Here is a 21,011-nt window from a genome sequence, read left to right on the forward strand (position 1 = left end):
GCTGTTTTTCCCTTCTTTGAGTCACACAGGAGTTGCTCAGTAAATTGCTGTTGAATAAATGATAACACAGTCAGAGAAAGAGCAGCAGAAAAAAGTATTTATAGCTTAAAAAAGAAAAGAGTATTATCAGATAAGAGTTTGATATCACCCTCCGGTAAGAGTATGTTATCTCTTAACTAGTATGTATTTACGGCCTTCTACAAATCTAGAAATGTTGTGGGGTGAGATCTGGGCTCATAGGGTTTATAGCCTCCTGAAGGTATTCTGATCGAGTTGTATTACAAAAGCAGTTTGTGCTGTACCATTGAAGAATGAGGCTCCATATAAAATGAGGCTAATGATGTAACTTAGATAATCAGTGTAAAGACTCATAGAAGAGAAAGTTTGATTTGAGAGGCTAAGTTTCTCAGAAGAAAGGGCTGGGGCTCGGGTAAGGAGGGATCACAAGCGAGGCACGTGCCAAGGTCAGCAGGCATAGCTGCTGGCTCACCTAAAGTGGAGACTGGGATTGGGGTTTGGTGAAGAGAAAAGTCAGACATGTGGGGTGGAGACTGTATTTCAGAGGGGGTTTAGGAAACAGACAGTTAGAGAAGTTTAGAATTAATGTAACTGGCATAAAGAATCTGTAAGTTCTAGAACGAGGAAGTAAGTTGATGGGTGCTATGTTTTGAGATTACTTGATAATAGCAAGTAGGCGGGCAGCTTCTCCTCAGGACCAGGATAGGAAAGGAAATAGCCTCCCAGGATTGAAATCTCAGTACCACTTTTAGTTACACTGATGTTCAGGTCTCTTGGTGACAGAAAAGCAACTGATGAGGGGAAATTCATTTGGTTTAGATCTGTCTCTTGAGGGGGTTTGGAAATGGTCAAAAAGTGACAAAGCCACCAAACAGCCACAATCCTAGATACACACACTCTGCTGTTGGATCATGCCCTGTGCAGAAACTAAACCTCTTGTTAATGAGACGGCAGAGGGTGTGGGTGTCTTGTTCTTGGGAATAGGTCATAATTGGCTGACATTATTAAACTTAGTCTAGGTTATGTTTTTCAAGGGATATCCCATTCAACTTAAAAAAAAAAAAAATCTCAACAGAGAATTCATAGACCAATGACAGGTTGGCACATTCTTTGGTGTCTTGGGTTTCCCAAGCAGTTCTTCTCCCAGTTCTTTGTTAGCAGGTGGCATGGTAGGGTATGGAAGAGGCGGTAGAACAGGAGGAAGAGGGAAAAACTAGATTATAATCTCCTTGAGGTCCGGGGCAATGTCTTCATCTTTATATTTCAGGTACCTTGAACAATACATGTGTTGGACAGATGAAGGATGGGTGAACAAGCAGCAGTTTGTTTCCTCACTGCCTTGTTCATACATGCATGGTCCTGACAGCCCAAATGTTACTCAAACGCTAAGCTCCCTCTTGCCTCCTATTTCTTCCTATTCCTTTAGTGCTGATGCAACTCATAAGTCCATTCAAAGCACATGGGACATTGACTCAGATGCCCAGCACCACGTCAAGTAAAGGGATTGCAGAAGTTAAAGCTACCAAGTTCCATCTTTACAGACCAAGATAGTCATGAGGGAACAAAAGCTCTATTTCCTGATTCCGTATGATGTAGTCTTAGGTCCTCATTTAAATTCCACAGCTTATGCTTTCATGGGTGTGAAATATGAAACAGTAAATTTTGAGGGTCAATCTTCTCTGTGGTCTCTTTTTGCTTATCTGTATATGAGCATATAAATATACCCACACCACATACATGTGGGCATTTCTCTCTGCGTGTGTGTAGGAGATCTGTGAATGCTTTTGCTTGTCTACAGGAGTCATGTCTGTGTACTCCTGCCATTAGTTTATTCTCAAGGTTCTTGGTTCCTTCAAAAGATAGGATGTACCTTGCACACAATAGTGAGTCAGTGCATGAATACTATGTTCAAAGTATAGAGATGGATGCAACGTGGAAACTTTACATAGCCCTCATACTTAAGATTTAATTGGAGGAAAAATCTATATGCATGAAATAAAATCTATTACACAACTGGCCGGATGCGGTGGCTCATGTCTGTAATCCCAGCACTCGGGGAGGCCAAAGTGGGTGGATTGCCTGAGTTCAGGAGTTTGAGACCAGCCTAAGCACAGTGAGACCTGTCTCTACTAAAAATAGAAAAACTAGCCAGGTGTTGTGGTGGGATAAGTAGTCCCAGCTATTCAGGAGGCTGAGACAAAAGGATCACTTGAACCCAGGGGTTTGAGGTTGCTGTGGGCTATGATGCCATGGCATTTAACCCATGGGCAACTGAGTGAGAAACCACACAAAGTAATATAAGAATAAAAGAATACATTAGTAATTTAAATATAATAATAATCATCATCATAGTACTCATAACCATAATCATAACTAGCATTCACATAGTGTTTACTCAACCTGGAGGTTGCAACCCCTTTGTAACAGTGAAAATACATCTTGCATATCAGATATTTTACATTATGATTCATAACAGTAGCAAAATTGTAGTTATGAAGTAGCAATGAAAATAATTTTATGGTTGGGGGTCACCACAACATGAGGAACTGTATTAAAGGGTTGCAGCATTAGGAGGCATTAGGAAGGTTGAGAACCACTGTACTATCCTAAGTGCATACACACACACACACACACACACACACACACAAACCTTACAAGGTTTTTACTACTCCATAAGTATTGTTATTATTTTCTTTACTTTGTGGTTGTGAAACCTAAGGGACTGAGAGGTGAAGTAACTTGTCTAGAGTCACACAGCTAATAAGAGTAAGATCACATAGCACAAAATGGGCAAAATGGTTAGTGACAAAACTGGAAGGGACAAGTTGGGCTGTGTCCTGAGCCTGGCACTGGCAGCCACACTGTGGCCAGGGGCTGCTGCACAGTGGTGATGACCAGCGCTCAGTGGGGCTGGTGAGCAAGAGGGTGAGAGACAGTTGTTGGAAAGCCTACTCTCAAGGGGATGTGGTTTGGCTCACAGAGATCACCATGGCCCTCCCAGGGGACATGCTGAATTGACTCTAAGAATCCTTTGCATCAGAGCCTCAGTACATAACAGGCTTAAATCTTCAAGGAAAAAAATCTCTCCACTTCTATTGAACTCAAAGTAGAACTACCCTCCTTCATGATACACAATATTGACTTTAAGTTTTGAAAGAGCCTGCTGAATTGGAGCTGAAAAAGTAACTACTTATTGTAGTAGAGAGGAAGATACATGATTGTAAATATGTAGGTGAATGAATTTACTCTGTCAGTGCTGAGGGATGGCTCTGTGCCAGCAAGTGATCTAAGTGACCCCTGAGGATTCATCAGTGAACAAGGCAGACAGAAACTCCAGCTCTCCTGGAGCTTACCTAGGGGACAGACAGACAGCAAACAAACAAGAGATACAGTCTAAGGTAGAAGGTGATAGGTGACACAGGGGATGGAGTTTTGAGGGAGGGAGGATACCCAAGGGAGTTGGAATGTATGTGAACCGTTTGTCCTTGTGACTCCCTTGATTGCAGATGATCTTTTCTTTAGTTTACTAACTTTCTCACAAAGCAGCATCTCAAATTAACTGCAAGGGAGCCTTTCAACCCTGGACCAGGATTAGTGTGGAAGCTGCATGGAGTGGCAGCAGGAGAGATGAAATTCAGGCCCTATAATCCTCTAATCATTTGGGGACTTACCATCATGAGAGGGAAGGGTGACTGTGTTATATCAATAGATGTAGTCTTCACGTTCAGTCAGTGAAGATATTGATCCAGGGGCATAAAGATGACTGAGGCATGTCCCTTGGCATTTCACATTTGTGAAAGATGTTTGTGTTTCACTATATCCCACAAGAGTATTCCCACACACCTATTTAAAGATTACACTGTTTGGTAGCATCTTGACTACAGTGTGAATAAACCTTACCATTTGAAGTCTATGAAAATAGAAAACATTAGAAGAAAACAGAATTTGTTGATAGTAAAAGCTAAAAAGCATATCTGGTTATGTTAAGAACAACATGGCCCAAACTGTATTCATTAAGTTTCTTGGAAGGGATTCCTTCTGTTGAGGGAAAAGCAGATCAATTCTATCTATCTAACATGTATTTTCTTCTCTAGAAAATTAGGTTAAGAATTGGTTCAAAGCCTGGCATGCAGTTTAGAAGCTGCTCCACTCCCCTCTCTTGGTATCTACACTCCAGGCAGCAGTGTACCCTTTGCTCCTGGCCAGCAGCACTTTGGGTACAGTACTTAGTTGTCTCTCTCCTGCTGGGGCCCAGAGTCCATTTTCCTGCATCCTGCTTGCTCTTTGTTCCTTTTCTGAGTTCCTAACTGGCCTTTCAGAATCTTGACTAGGTTTACCTCAGGTCCATGCTGCTCTTATTCCCCTCTGTACTTCACTGTTTGAAATGTGGCAGGTAGGCAGACACTTACTTGACACATTTACTCACTTGAGTAACATTTAGAAACAAGATTGCTTTATGTGTGGAAAGTCATCAGTTTTGTGATGTACCCCTCCGGCCCTGACAGAGCCTCTCCACTGTCATGCTTAATATCTGCATTTCATTTGTCAGAGCTGTGATGTTCACTTTTTAAAATGCAAAGAATTATTAACATTCTAATAAATGACTCAATATTAATGAGGATTCAAAATATAAAATGACCTAATGTCTCAATCGATTCCTAAAGTTGTCTCATAAAATGAAAGAGTTACATGTCACCTAGAAGAAATGACACCCACCCATCTTGCTCTTTCCTGTAATGCTTCTTGAGGTTTTTCTCTATTAGCAGTGAACTGGTACATTTATTGCAAGACACAAATGACAAAGAGAAAGAAAAAAGAAAAGGAAAGGAAACTACCTCAAGAATCCTTGAAAGAATCATATTCATCTTTGTTTTCCTCCCTGGGCTTGTCTTCCTCAGAGCAGCAAGTCCTACACAAAGACCACCAGCTCCCACAAAATCTTAATTAAAACGCTCAGAATTCCTCACTCTCATCACTCAAGCAGAGATTGTGCAATAGGCTCGATTTTACATCTGTCCTCACATTCACTCCTTGATAGTCAAGAGAGACAGCAGATGCTAATGGGATCCTTGTGATGTGACAAGGAAACACTGAACCATGTATAAATAGTTCCTATTGGGTTTGAACATTATATTTCATCAGTAAATAACATGGATTTTGTTACACACACACACACACACACAAAAAAAAAACTAAAAAAAAAAGATTCTACAGTATTCCTTTGGCTTGTTTAATTCTGAGAAAGGGAATGTGAAATAGGATTTGGGAATATTCTCTTCCTCAGATATCCCTGGATTGAAAATGAATGTTGCCCACAACTTGGGGAGTTAATTGTTCGACAGATATTGAACAGCTAGGCACTGTGCTAACCTCCAAGGACAGAGAGATGACTAAGGCTTATCACGTGAGGAATCCTAGCTTAGTGAGGAAGCAGATACAGAAGCAGTTAAGCTATGTCAGTGTAGTAAGGGTTGTAATATAGGTATAAACACTGAGGGAAGGCTGAGGGCTCCGTGAGTGTGAGCTTGAGTGAGGAGTCAGATTTCATCAGGCAAAGAAGGCAGAAAGGACAGCCCATGGCAGAGCCCAGAGCTTGCTCATTTTGCCCGAAGTGCAGCAAGAAGGGGCAAGAGGAGCCCCTGGAGCAGAAGGTTGCAACCAGGCTGTCATGCCAAGGAGGTTGGTCTTGGTCCTACAAGGGGAAGGAAGGTGGCTAGTAGAGGTTTATCAGCAGGGGAACGAGAAATAATAAAGAAGAAAATGTTTAAGTAGGAAGATGATTTAGTTGGCAATGGGAAGCAGACATGCTATTTCTATTCCTATAGAAGGCCCAATGTCAGAAAAATAAGGCAGTTCTGCAGCAGTCTCCTGGCAAGAAATGACAGACCTGAGCTGACAGTGAGCCCATTTAGTGACCAATCTGCTGGAAGTTCAACCCTCTGCCAGATGATTTTTAAAACATATGAGCCCCTTAATGAAAAAAGAAAGCCTATGAAGAAGAAGGCAGAGTGGGCAAGTATCCAGGAAAAGGCCCTTTCTCAATCTTCTTTCTTTTAACTAAATTCATTAGCAAAATTTGAGAAACTTTGGAGCTTCAGTGAATTTGATACTGGCATTACCCTTTCTCTGCCTCTACTCCATTTTTAATCTGCTGTTGTGTAATAGCTGACAGAAAAAGAAAAATGTTTTCCAGCAGTTGAAGGCAGCTAATGAGAAGAGCTTTGAAACAGGCTTTCAGAGAGAGCCGCACTGACGATGTTTGCTTTATGAGCAATGCAGGAATCAACTTGTTGAAGCTTTCTTACTTGTCAAATCACCTTTAAATAATCCAAGCCCAGAGTAAGTTCATTATCAGGCAAGAGAAAGTGAAAACAGTCCCCAAAGGTACAGTATTTCAAATAAGCACTATGAAATGCACACATACTTGCCTTTAAATTGAAGTGCTTCAAGCAGAGGCAACAACATTTATTTTCTGATAAGAATAAGCTTATCTTTCTTTGTGATAAGTGTTCTCTGAGACTGAAACAAATAAAAACAACACAAATTATACCTGACAGTTCTGAACAGAAAAGATTGCCAGAGTATTTTATTTTTTGGTTATGTGGTTCAAAAAAGTGATGTTTTTCAATTAGTAGGAAATAGGCAAAGAAACCATTTCTCTGGACTCATGATCCTGTGCAGGTGAGTTTTGGAGCATGGTGGTGGTGGCAGTGCTGATGATGCAGTTAGCAAAAAGCCCTGCTGCTATTTGCAGGCTTCTGGAGAGTACAGAGTTGTCAAACCAGCTCCTGGGATAGTGCAGCGCTGGTGACAGTGTTTCTGGTTCTCTCTGCCACCTCCTTCCTTTTAATATGCAGCAAGATCATCTTGTTCAGTCGTTTGCTACTGTCTATGCACACAAAAAGGCAGCAATGATGAGGCCATTGATGTGTTTGCAATTCGATGTCTGGCTGAATTCCAGTTTTCTCTTCTCCAAGTGGAGAAACAGGAAGCGCGACATCCCATCAGGAAGAACCTGAGGTGCCTGCCATCCATAGCTTCACCTCACGTCACTGCCTCAGTCAGAAATCTTGACTTGCAACTTTAGAGGGTGGGTCTCTGAGAGAATTTCAGAGCTTACGCAGAGATGAGGCGTGTTTCTCTTTGATGAGAACGAAGCTGACTGGGACGCTGGAGATCTCTTTCTGCTCTTTACAAGCAAGGGGCGTCTTTGTGGATTGAAGTTTCAGAAAGGTAAGCGCCATCTCATTGATGTGGTATTTGAGAACTTTCAAAACCAGGTGACCTTGACTGTGTGTGTGTGTGCACGCGCGCGTGTGTGTGTGTGTGTGTTTGCACATGTGAAAGAGAGAGAGAGAAGGAGAAAGAGTCAGTGAAATGATGAAAATGCTAAATTTTAGCTTGAGGTTTTGGGAGGTACAGAAGAGAGAGACGTAAAGCCCTTTGCTTGAAGACTTTTAATTCCAGAACTATTTATTAGTGAAGAGTATATGTTGAGTCCAAACTTCTGCTTCTGACTTGCATTACTTGCTCTTTGGCAAGTTTAAGCTGATTCCTTAAGGGATAGAAGAATCAAGGGTGGCTGTGTGCTGATTTTGTGGGAACTTTTTTTGTTTATCTCTGGTATTGGATATCACAAAAAGTAAGCACGAGCCTCCTCCTCCTTTTTTTTTTCCTCATTAGCTCTCATTAGTGTTTGTGTATTTAATGTGTGGCCTAAGACAACTCTTAATCTTTCAATATGAGGCAGAGAAGAAAGTTGAATTTAGGCAGTGAAATCACACTAGAGGCTAGCTGCTCAGCACAGCTTGATTTATTATGAAACTCCCAAATCTAGGTGGAATAAAAAGGGTGACCAGAGATCCTTTCCGGGTGGCAGAGTAAAGACCATTTCAGAATGCCAGCATGCCTTAATTGAGAACAAGGCAGGTCTTGTTCATCCCACAGTGGCAGACTTTTCTAAGCTGGTTCTGTCTTGAGGGATATAGTGCTCAATGTCATGCCTTGAAGAAATCAGCTGATTCTAAAATTGCCAGCCTCATATAAAAAAGCAAAATAAAACACATTATTTTCTCTAATTCAGGAAAATGTTTAGCACAGATGTTATTTTAAGCATTTTTTACTTTCTGAAAAGTTTTATATAAGTCAGGGGAAGGAAACCTTGGGGACTCATCAGATGATAAATATTACTTTATTCATTAATCAATAATAAGTGAGGGTTCAAACTTTAAACTTTACCTTTTTAATCCCCTTTTCCTGTAAGTATTTTCTTTTTCTTGGAAAGCCTTTCTCTTTACAATTTTATCAGTAGAACTTCTGTCCAAAGGGACAAATTCATTAAAGGGAAAATAGGCATATGTTTATATAGATAACAACTGTCTGGTCCTTCCATTGAAAACATTTCTGAGCTGAGCATAATGGCATGCACCCATAGTCACAGATACTTGGGAGACTGAGGAGGGAGGATCACTTGAGCCCAGGAGTTCAAGACCAGCCTGGGCAACATAGCAAGACCCTGTCTGTACTGAACATTTAAAAAAAAATCAACCCTCACTTCTGCCTCTTTCTAAAATATCAATCAAACTAATTTATATAATTTTGGAGGTAATTCTGGGTTAGTAATAATCTACATTTATTGAGTCCTTGCTATGTATGGAAAATATGCATTTTTCTCAATTAAAAAAAGATGGGGCCAATGATATGCAGTTTTCAGATGACAAATTTAGGCTTAATGAGATTTATGGTGATATTGCAGCAAATGAGAAGACAGAACTTCACTGCTGTTCTGCACATGGAGAAGTAGGATTTGGGCCCCTCTGTATTCCCGTTCTAGTCCATAAGCCCCACCAAGACAGAGTCCTTGCCATGTGGAGGAGTCTTGGAGCTCATGATAATACTTGAATATTTTAACTTGGTATCTTATAACAAAAGACCGAAAGTCAATCTATCATTTGCTTCTACTGTTGGAGTGAAGGCACGGTGGGTGCCCAGAGCACGGCAGAAAGACAGATCTAAATCCAAATCCTTGCTTCCTACTTGCTAACTGACCCTGGCAAGGCAATGAAATTCTTCAAACCTCAATTTCCCTCTTTAGAAGCTATTATAAGGAATAACAAAGTGAGGTATGCCCAAGGCCTTCTAGATAATCTAACAAGTGACAAGCTCTCCCTAAGCAGCATTCTATTCTCCATTTTGTAATTGGGTGTTTTGGTGTGCTGGAGTCTGTTCTAGGCTCGGGGTATCAGCAGTGAACAAGGAAGACAAGTTCCTGCCCTTGCAGAGCTTCCTTTCTATTGTTACCTATTTATTCCATCACAGTGTCACTTTCTTGGGAGATTGCTTCATGATTATCGAGATCCTTCTTTATGGAGCTGATTCAGCTTTGAAACAGCCTCTGAAGCAGGGTAATGATGTCCTATGCTAAAAGTCCCCCAAAGCACAGTAAAATTTTCCCAAAAGCAAGAACATCAGATATTTCTTCGCCAAAAGTCTGTTTGTTGTACTGATCATCTCAAAATGATAGGTCAGGAAAAGTACATTTTTATACACACGCAGTTTATGTGAGTTTTCCCTGGCCCCCACAGCCATAGTATGAGCATTGCCAAGAGCTGGCTGAGTGTACATGGAAGGAGGATACTGGGCTGGCTCCAAAGCTGCTCCATCCTTACGGAACAGAGTATATTGTGGCATCCATTCATTTATATTGGGCCCCAGGCCATTTACAATGAGCTTTGGGCTTTCAAAGACCTCCCTGGTGTGAATTTAGGGATGCAGTACAAATATTGACCTGACAAGAGTGATCAACTTATTTACTGGCAAAAAGCCTAAATCAAGTGCATTGAGAAGGCCAGTTGGCATCAAGAATGGTGTTTTGACAATCCGTCCTAACTTTGAATCCTGAGGAAATGCAGGTCATAACAGAGAGACAGGAGGAGGGAACACAGAGGAGTTCCCTCTGAAATCAAATGCAAATAATTCTTTCTCCTGGAAATACTTCCACACCCAACACACCCTTCTTATTATATGCAGCCCAAGTTCACGATTTTATTTACTGCATGGACCCAGAATGATTGGAGAAATCTCTGTGTCAGCCCTAGGTAGACAGAGACAATTGGCAACATGAAAGAATGCATTCTAAAGTAGCAGGACTTATTTTCCTAAGCCCTGTGCAATGATCCATCCCATCATTTTATAGCCATACATTGCCTTACATTGCCTTAAGATTTTATAGCCATACATTGCCTTAAGATTTGTCCTTATAGTTGGGATTTTAAAGATAATAAATTAAGCTAAAAGCCTAATTAAAATAAATAAATTACAGCTCCAGTATAAAAAATCCAATTGGCAGCTCAGCGCCTGTGGCTCAAGCGGCTAAGGTGCCAGCCACATACTGGGTTCAAATCCAGCCCAGGCCCGCCAAACAACAATGATGGCTGCAACCAAAAAATAGCCGGGCATTGTGGAGGGCACCTGTGGTCCCAGTTACTTGGGAGGCTGAGGCAGGAGACTCGCTTCAGCCTAGGAGTTGGAGGTTGCTGGGAGCTGGGATGCCACAGCACTCTACCCAGGGGGACAGCTTGAGGCTCTGTCTAAAAAAAAAAAAAAATCAAATTGGCAAATGAATGGCGAGATTAAGAATCTCTGAATTTATACAACGCTCCAATAGCCAAAGTTTTCCAAAGAGGCTTCCTATTGATGGTGGACAGATGTTGATTGTAAGTGGGCTTTAACAATCACTGTGTTTCTAAAATAGATTATTTCTAAAGTTTGTTATTATCATATCTTAACATCTGAGAAAGCTTATTAATAAATAGGAGATATCTCAAATAAGAAAGGGATTTGGCTTGGGTGACCTTGAGACAAATTTCACCTTTCCCATGTATCCAAATGTTACATTTCTAAGTCTATGTGTGTTTATACTCAAATATAAGTTAAAAAGTTTTGGTTATTTATTTTTTGGCTTACCTGATCAATGGAAGTTCCATGGAGAGGATTTGTGCTAGTGTTTGGTTAATATAAATGTCAATTTGATGGGAAGTTTCTTTTTATTGTTTCCTGAATTATATCTTTAGGAAATAGCAAAAGAAGATATTTAATCAGAATACCTAAATCTGTCTTCTCAGGATTAGTACACACATATGCACATACACACTCACATACATATGAAAACAAAACCCAAAGATGCACACATTTCTCATTAATGGGAAAACAAAAAATTTATTGCTAAGGCATCTGTTTAGGTTATATGAAGAGATCAGATATTAACATTAAGGGGCTTGAAATCATTTTTATGTACTATATCTGTGTTCTAAAATGAAATAGTTAGTGAAGAAAAACCATGTGTAATAATCCATTTAATTCTCTCTACAGTTCTTGTATGCTGGAACTAGGTTTATTTGTCTTATTTTGATCCCTTTGCCAGACATATTTTATTGGACGGTCAATAAATATTTGTTGAGGCTCGGCGCCCGTAGCCCAGTGGTTATGGCACCAGCACATACACCAAACCTGGCGGGTTTGAACCCAGCCCTGGCCAGCTAAACAACAATGACAACCGCAACAAAAAAATAGCCGAGCATTGTGGAAGGTGCCTGTAGTCCCAGCTACTTGGGAGACTGAGGGAAGAGAATTGCTTAAGCCCAAGAGTTAGAGGTTGCTGTGAGCTATGACGCCATGGCACTGTACTGAGGGCGACATAGTGAGACTCTGTCTCAAAAAAAATACATAAATAAATAAATACTTGTTGATTGGATTGCTCCTGACACAGACTGAGCAATAAACTAATCATTTCAAGATTTAAGCAAAAAATTCTGAGGGCATTTTCTTCAACATTGAAGATATTTGACCTCTTTTAATAACTAAATTGGCTACAATTTCTTTCCCTCAAAGTTGTTTTCTTATTTAACATAAGATTAAAACTTTAAAAACATACAATATGCGGACACTAAACAAACCTCAAATTGTACAGATTAGCAATTTTCATTTGTGATGTTCACATCACAAGGTCATTACTATAATCCACTTTTGGTCAAAATCGCAGAGTCTTGTAATGAGCTCCTCCTGTTCCATCAGCTGTAGCTGGCTTTACCTGGCTTATTTCACAGAGATCTGCCTTATGTGGAATTCTGGCTTATAACTAATCATATAAGAGTAAAACTTCATAGCTTTTCTAGATGAGAACTATAAAATAATATGCAGTTAGATTTTCCTAAATGATTGTTTAAAAGACTGATTACACTATTGTAGTTTTTGACCTTTTTGACTATTGCTTATAGTAAGAGATACTTTTCAGATCTCAACTTAGAACACACACATACACAATTTTCTGAAATAATAGTTTCATAAAATAATACTTGATATACTTTAATGTTATTTTTTTCTATTCCATTCCATTCTATGAAATTCCTGGTCATGATCTACTAGTTAAATTTTGTGACTGATAGTGGTTCTCAACACTGGTTGAAAATTAAAATCAACTAGGGAACTTAAAAAAAATACTAAATTCTGGGGCATAACAGATCAATGAAATAAACTAGAAGTGCTAGAAATAAACCTCCACATATTCAGACCCTTGATTTATGGCAATGTTGCCACTTCAGGAAAGGATGGCCATTTGAATATCCCTACAGAAAAAAATTATTGATTCTCACCTCAAAATCCATACAGATCTAAGTATTAATCTAGATGTGACAGGTAAATCTATATAACTTCTAGAGCTTCACAGTCCAATATGGCAGCCACTGGATTCGTGTGGATATTGAGTCCCTGAAATGTGGCTGGTCCAATGGACCTGTGCTTTGGGTATAAAACACTGAGCAGATTTCAAAAACTTACTCTAGAAAAAGAATGTAAAATAGCTCATTAATAATTTCTACATTGATTACATGTTGAAATAATATTTTGGATATATTGGCTTGCATAGAAAATATCCAAATTAATTTCACTTTTTTTATTTTAAAAAATGTGGCTATTAGGTAATTTAAAATTACATATGTGATTCCCATCCCCCCCCCCACACTGAACCTCATTGTTCTAGATCAGTGGTTCTCAACCTTCCTAATGCCACAACCCTTTAATACAGTTCCTCGTGTTGTGGTGACTCCCAACCATAAAGTGCAACTAGTGCACTAATGGGTCACTAGAGGCAACTAGTGCACTGGTGGGTCACTAGAGGCAACTACTGTACTAATTTTATGGTTGGGGGTCACCACAACATGAGGAACTGTATTAAAGGGTCACAGTGGTTGAGAACCACTGTTCTAACTGTTCTAGATGGTAAAGTAGAAGATAGATTTTTATGACCTTGGGGTTGGCAGTGATTTTTTAAAACAAGACCCTAAAAGTACTAACATGATGAAAAAGATCTATAAATTGGACTATATTAAAATTAAGAACTTCTGTTTCTCAAACCATACCTTTGAAAAAGTGAAAGTCCAATTGTTCATAGAGAGCATTTGGGATGCATATAACCACAAGGAGTCATGTCCAAAACATAAATAAGTCAATTTTGAAAGGTAGACCAACATAATAGAAAAATGGGCAAGAGATTTAAAAAGGTTCTTTGCAGAAAAGCGTGTTCCGATGGCAAAAAACCATGAAACACAATCAGGGTTTTTTGTTTTTTTGTTTTTTTTTTAATGAAATCATAGCTGTGTACATTAATGCAATCATGGGGTACAGTGTGCTGGTTTTATATACAACTTGAAATATTTTCATCAAACTGGTTAACATAGCGTTCGCGGCATTTTCTTAGTTATTGTGTTAAGACATTTATGTTCTACACCTAGTAAGCTTTACATGTACCTTTGTAAGATGCACCATAGGTGTGGTCCCACCAATCACTCTCCCTCCACCCATCCTCCCCCCTCCCCTCCCCTCCTTCTCCCCTTTCTCCTTCTTCTTGAGCTATAATTGGGTTGTAGCTTTCATAAGAAAGCTATACATTGGTTTCATAGTAGGGCTGAGGACATTGGATACTTTTTCTTCCATTCTTGAGATACTTTGCTAAGAAGAATATTTTCCAGCTCCATCTATGAAAACATGAAGGAGGTAAAGTCACCATCTTTCCTTAAGGCTGCATAATATTGCATTGTGTACATATACCACAATTTATTAATCCATTCATGGGTTGATGGGCACTTGGGCTTCTTCCATGACTTAGCAATTATGAATTGGGCTGCAATAAACATTCTAGTACAAATATCTTTGTTATAATGTGATTTTTGGTCTTCTGGATATATACCTAGTAGAAGAATTGTAGGATTGAATGAACACACTCAATCTTATTAGCTATCAGAGGAATGCAAATTAAAACCACAATGAAGTACCAAAAGACTAAAATTTAAAATCTAAATAATAGAAGTGTTGGTGAGGATATTAAGTAACTGGAACTCTCATACTCGCTGCCGGGAGAGTATGAATTAGCACAACTTTATAAAAGTATTTGGCAGTATCTGTGAATCTAAATATAAATATGCCTCATGACCAGGCATTTCCTCTCCCAGGTATATTTTCTGCAGAATGCGTACTTCATCTAAAGATACGTTCAAGAATGTTCACGAACCATAGCAGCATTAACTGTTTTAGACCCCAAACTCAAAAACACTCCAGATTTCTGTCAACAATAGGATAGTAAAATAGACTGTGATGTAATCATATGATGGAATACTATACATCAGTAACAGTGAAGCAGCTACTGTTACACACAGCAACATGGATGTGTCTCAGTCCTAAAAGCTGAGCAATAGAATCTGGACACCGAGGAATGCATTCAGTCATACCCCATTTACATAAAGTTCGAGAATAGGCTACATTAATCTGGGGTGTTAGAAGGCAGAAGAGTTGAGGAAGGTGGGGTAGAGACTGAAAAGGGGCACAAAGGGAGCATCTGGGGTTGCTGGTAATTTTGTATGCTTTGTTATTTTACTGTCTGTATGTTGTACTTCAATAATTACATTAAACAACAATTATAGTACTAAGATGAGGACTGCACCTTCAGAGATCCTGACTTAATTAGTCTGGGTAATGGGAGAGTAGGCTTAAAAATCTCTTGCAGGTAATTCACATTAGAGGCAACTAGTGTACTAATGGGTCACAGCTGGACCTTTGAGACCTTTGTGTCCTCACAAACCATGACCATTATACCAGACTATGCTATGTCCTTATTGTCTTTACTTAAGTCACACTGACTTTAAAGGCATCATTATAAACATAAATGTGTTTATACATCTTGGTGACACAAGGAATCACAAAGTTAAAGAAAGGCTTTAGAAAGCTAGTCAGGTTAACTGAAATTAGCCGTGGCCAGGTTAGTAAACTAACCTCCCATTGAAAGCCTGTAGCTCGAATGATTTTTGCTAGATCTGCTGATTTTTTGGGTTAAGCTGCAAATCTAGATTTCTCTGTGAAAATTCCTGAATTTTAAATGTTGGTTCACATTGCTTAAAGCCCTGTGCATGTCAAATCAAACTGATTGATTGGTCCTACTTGGATGGCATCAAGTTCTTCCATAGGTTTGGAACTCTGACTTTTAGAGCTAGAGGGAAACTTATAGGTATAGTTGTATAACATAGTGATTATATTTCTCTTTTTTGCTTCTGCAGGGATGTTATGAAAGTAAGCGTGACATTTGTATACACACACACACACACACACACACAGCGTATGTGTGAGTTCCATGGTAGAAAACTTCATATATACTCAAGGTAATTACAGTTATTTATATTTTATTTTATTTATTTTATACCTATTGTATTTTTATAACTGTAATCTTGGAAAATTACATCTGTGACTCAAAAGTTGGTTATCTGGCATTGCTTTTCATGTTCTAGGGAGGAGTGACATTTGGGCAAAACAAGCACCATATTATTTTCTATGAAATACTGTAGATTCATATTGTCTTTGAAAAGGGCAATGGTGGGTAAAAGTTCCATCTGAGAGCACCAGGTGACAAGTAGCCGCATGGTCTTGGATAGTGTTTACAGCTGTGCTCTGATTTCACCTCCACCCCTCCAGCAGCCCTCAATAAACTGCTGTTCTGATGGGAAGGAAGGAAGAGCTGGCTATACTCAAGGCCTTCAGCATCTAAGGTCTCACCTGTAAAGGCAATATTTCAAAACCATATTTCTTCAAAATCATAAAATGTGACAATCAGCATGGTCATTGGTATGTTAATGACTCATTCACAAAGCATGTTCATGAGTATTGGCTTGATGAAAGGCGAATCAGGTGATGTAAAGAGAAGTTGTGCATGTTTTTAGAGCTTGGGGTTGAGGCTCTGGCCCATGAGCTCAGTAGTGTATGTGGTATGCTACCAGATGGTGAGTTTTTTGCTTAGTACCATAGGATCTCTGGCCTAATGAGTGAAGTTAGATAGTAATCCTTGCTACAATTAAAAAAAAAAAAGTTACACCTTTACACTTAATGCCTAAACTTGAATCTGGCTCTGTGTTACCATGAACAAGTTTCTTTCTCTCTCTCAACTTCATATTTCACCTGCAGACTGGAGGTGTGAATACTTCTGTGAGGAGTCAATGAGTCCCTGCTCATAGGTACAACTTTGTAAACTGTGATATGTTACATAGTTGTTAATTTTACTTACTTATTTAGTTTTGTTTTTTGAGGCAGAGTCTCACACGTTGCCCTGGATTGAGTGCTGGGGCATCAGTCTCAAACTCTTCTTAGGCTCAAGTGATCTTCCTCTCTCATCCTCCTGAGTACTTGGGACTACAGGCACCCACAACACTGGCTAGTTTTTCTATTTTTGGTAGATATGGGGTCCCCCTCTTGCTCAGGCTGGTCTCAAACTCCTGAGCTCAAGGGATCCTCCTGCCTCAGCCTCCCAGACTGCTGAATTACAAGTGTGAGCCACTGCACCAGGCCTAGTTATAATTTTAATCATCTCATTTACTTTTCATAAAAGGTTGTGAAAAGATTGTGAAAGGTTCCTGATTTCCAGCTGCAGAACCAGGTATCAATGCTGGTGGGCACCCGAACCCCATCTTCCATGCTCCCCTGCAGTGACTGTCCTTGTTTACACAGGGCTTCACAATGCTCCAAGCCCCCAATTCGTAGAGAGACAGTAGAGAACTCAGACAGGAAGGGCTCACATCTGAGACAACACCCTCAGAGGCCTTTGACTTACAATTTCTTACCCCTTCTTACCAAAATTTTTGCTGAACAGCAAAGCCAGTCAGTCACACATGTACTTTTCCTGCCTGTTCTCCAGTGAAGGTGAGAGTCAGGAGTGCCGAGGCAGCCTCACTAGGATATATCCCTCAGTGAGGCACAGCAGGTAACTACTTCCTTCTTTCCCTGGGGGTCAGGAGTTGTATGAGGCTTTCTGTCTTGGTCATGCAGCCCCTACACCACCTGAACACATGCTTAACTTCCAGAATTCCTGGGACTTCTGGAGTTGAAGACCTACCCTCATACCTTGTGGACAGGCCCAGATCTCACCTTTGTGGGGGTCCAGGGCAAAAGTACAAAAGAAGGCAGCTAGCACTCAGCATCTTTTCCAACCCCAGTTCTGTCCTGCTGGATTAGGAGCCTGGCACACATGGCTGTGAGTACGTTATTCTACATATCCAAATTCAGTCCCCTCTTCCCTTCCCCAATAGTCTCCTTTGAGCCATCTCTAGGCTGTCACTTTTAGGATGGACCTGAGAAGGGGCCCGTGCAGGTCCCTAAAGTGAGCTTGGGGATGTGTGCGCAGGGAATTCTAGAATCCTGGGTGCACCTGGCAAGTCTAGAAAGGGGGCCTGGAGTATAGGTGGGCACGTGCTCCTCACCCCACAAGAGAGGTGAGGCCAGGGCGGCCAGCACGTGTGGTGGGGTGCTCAGAAGGATTGGGCTCAGTGTCATCATAAACAGTTGACTGTCATATCACCGACCGACACGTGACAGAGTGACAAAGGCTATCAAGTTCAGGATTGCAGTGGGATGTGTAAATACTGCTCCTCTTCTCCCACGTGCTCCACAAACATCCACCTGACTGACGGTGTGGCAAAGGTGGGAATAGATGGCACCGTTCCCAGCCTCGGGTACCAGCAGAGAGAGGAGTTTAACAGAGAAATAGCTTCACTCAGCAGGGAAGAGAAGCGATCTAAGGCTCTCCCTAGCCCTCAACAAGAGGACTTCACTGAGGCTCAGATAGATGTCTCCTGCTATATTTTAAGACAATTCAATCCAATACTAATATGAAACCAATAGATAAACAACTACATGCCCACAGGAAAGAGAAATGTAATTAAAGGGGTGGGGGAAAAGGAGAGGGGGGAGAGGGGAGGTGGATGGGGAATTGGTGAGATCTTACCTAAGGTACACAATGTAAGGATATATAGCACACCACCTAGGTGAAGGGCTCACCTACAACTTGAACTTTACCTTAGAAATACAAACAATGTAACCTAATCATTTGTGCCCTTGTATTCTGAAGTTTTAGAAAAGTAGATAATAAAATAAACTGGAAAGTTGTCAAAGTTAACAAAAAAGAGAGAGAGAATCCACGCAGGTATTTCGAGTAGTGTCTTTATTAGATATATTTCAGAGACTACTTACACTCGGAATATTTGCAGTTGAGTATCCTGTATTTAAATTTCACAACCCGAATAACACCAAGGAGCCCGCGTCCCCTCAGACATCACCTGGAACAGCTACCTGAAGACAGGGATGGTGGTGGCCAGTTCAATTCCAATTCCATTACTCTCGCCTCTCTTGGCTCTTTCTCCATGAAATTTAGAATAGTAATAGCAGCACTTCTGCCAACTATATTTATTGGCAAAAAAAATTTTAGGAAATAGTAAGTCTTAAAGGATAAAAATTTTTAAAGGAAAGCTTAGGAACCCATCAACCCCAAATAAAGATGAATGGAGGAGTAATCAGAAAAGTACATGGCACATGTGTAACTGATTCCACAGGAGAAAAGGAATCCCTAACAAGCCAGAAGTGGTGTTGAGCTAGGGAACTTTACACAAGTAAACACAATACTTTTGCTCATTCATACTAGCTGATATTCATTAATAGGTAGAAATCAGAGAAAGGAAATAAAAATTGTATAAATGTGTATTGAGAGAAATTTTAGGATATCCTTCTGGGAAGAAATATATTTGAAAAGTCTGGCTACCTGGGGAATTTTTTATTTTTAAATAATATGTTACATTTTTAAACAGTATGTCCAAACCTTTTTCTACAAAGTATCTTTAAATATACAGCTATAGATTTCATCATTAATCAGAAAAAGAATATTGAAGAAATGGAATTTATTTTTCATGTTCTAGACTTGGCAAATATCCTGTGTAAGTCAATTCTCTGTGTGTTTCTCTCTCTCTCTGCCTCTCTCTCTGTTACACTCCGTACTTACCTTTCTGTCTCTATGCCTTTATCTGTATCTGTGTCTGTGTCTCTCTACCTAAAGCTAGGTGTTATGCATGTTTTCCTTTTCTTTTAGAGGATTCTTGTATTAGATAGGGGCTAGACAGGAATGACCAGCTTTTTTCAGTTTTGAGGTCTTATGATTTATTTTCTTCTTGGTGAATGCTTAGCAAGGGCTGGTGGCCATTGACAGAGGGAGCAGTGCCCCAGGCAGAGAAATGAATGGTCCATCCCTATGTGCTCGGGAGAGAAAACAATGATTATTCCAAAAGGTGCCCAATGCTCCTGCCCAACATCAATGATCCTTGGTCAGAGGGAGCTCTTGCTTGCTTTTTTTACTTTTTGTCCAATTTTTCCTATAATTTCAGAGTCAGAGAAGACTGTGTAACTGAGGCTATTTTTTCTGCCTCCTCCTCCTCTTCCCTGCCCTCTGCTGTAGGTGCTCACACCCACTGCACCCCACCTTCACCTGGAGATTACTAGAACCTTTGTCATCGTGTTCTTGTCCAAGGGGCACTTTATTCTGTGGGGGCAGCAGTCTGTAAAACAGGAAACCCTGCCTTGCAACATTACACAAACATGTATTTTAAAATATTAAAATTAAAGGCTTGCTTCATCCGTGTGCCTTAGTAACCCCAAGTCCTTCCCTAAAAGGGACCTGGCTTCCTCTTTATCTGTGGGTGAGACAGATGTTCCAAATTCCTTCTTGATCAAGATGTGGTCTCACACCCTCCTGTAGGTCTTTCTCTCTACTGTAAAATGATTCCTTTGATGACACTCCCCAACATGGGTTCCCTAATGTAAGAAATCCTGCTGTCACTGAGTTGTCCTCCTAAGTGACTCTGTCCCTCAGAAGAGCTGCTCCCCCACCAACACCTGGTCCGGGTAACCTAAGTGCTGATCTGGATATCATTCAGGAACTTATGGGCCATCATGCCATTTGGAAGGCCATAGAGCCATTGATGGGGAAATACGAACAGTGATCATAGTACTAACACCTACAGCTTCCTGGGCACTTGTCATATGCAAAGTATTAAACTAAGTAATTTAGATACATGGTGTACTTTATTTAATCCTGACCTAGACTTCACAAAATAAATATTACTATGCCAGTGTTACACATTGAATTACCAAAGATCACTCAGCTAGTAAGTGACTGGGCTGGTCCTCAAACTGGTCTTCCTGACGTTAGAGCCAAAGTTGTCTCTTAAGTTTTCAGGCTACGTGAGGAATTAAAGCCTTAGAAAACATCGCTTGCTGTAGATGGCATAGCTGGAAAGTGGTAGCATTCAGATTTCCAAACCTCCTTTCTTAATAAATCACTATTCCCTGGGTTTCCATATGTCCTATCCTAGAAATTCCATCCTTGTTTGTTGGGGTGGAAAGGAAATCTGGACACCCCTCCCTTCCCCCTGCCCCCTCCACCCCCCAAGACTCATCATTAGAAAGTTTGGAACTGCCTGGTTCTGTGCAATGCAGCCTCTCCAAGACTCATTCCTGGGTTTTTTGCTTTATATAGTTGGTACCATTATCAAGCTTCTCTTTTTCTTTTTTTTGAGACAGAGCCTCAAGCTATCACCCTAGGTAGAGTGCCATGGCATCACAGTTCACAGCAACCTCCA

The 21,011-nt window shown here is 40.3% G+C and overlaps 1 non-coding gene across 1 annotated transcript; it reads left to right on the plus strand.

The window, feature by feature from the left end:
• Positions 1 to 16,262: 16,262 nt before the first annotated feature.
• On the plus strand, positions 16,263 to 16,410 carry LOC111724983. Its single transcript, XR_002773178.1, has one exon. It is a non-coding gene; the product is annotated as a small nucleolar RNA SNORA62/SNORA6 family (small nucleolar RNA).
• The last annotated feature ends 4,601 nt before the right edge of the window (positions 16,411 to 21,011 follow it).

This window comes from Otolemur garnettii, unplaced genomic scaffold (genome assembly GCF_000181295.1).
Source record: "Otolemur garnettii isolate 467f Iridium unplaced genomic scaffold, OtoGar3 scaffold00029, whole genome shotgun sequence".
Lineage (NCBI taxonomy): Eukaryota > Metazoa > Chordata > Mammalia > Primates > Galagidae > Otolemur > Otolemur garnettii.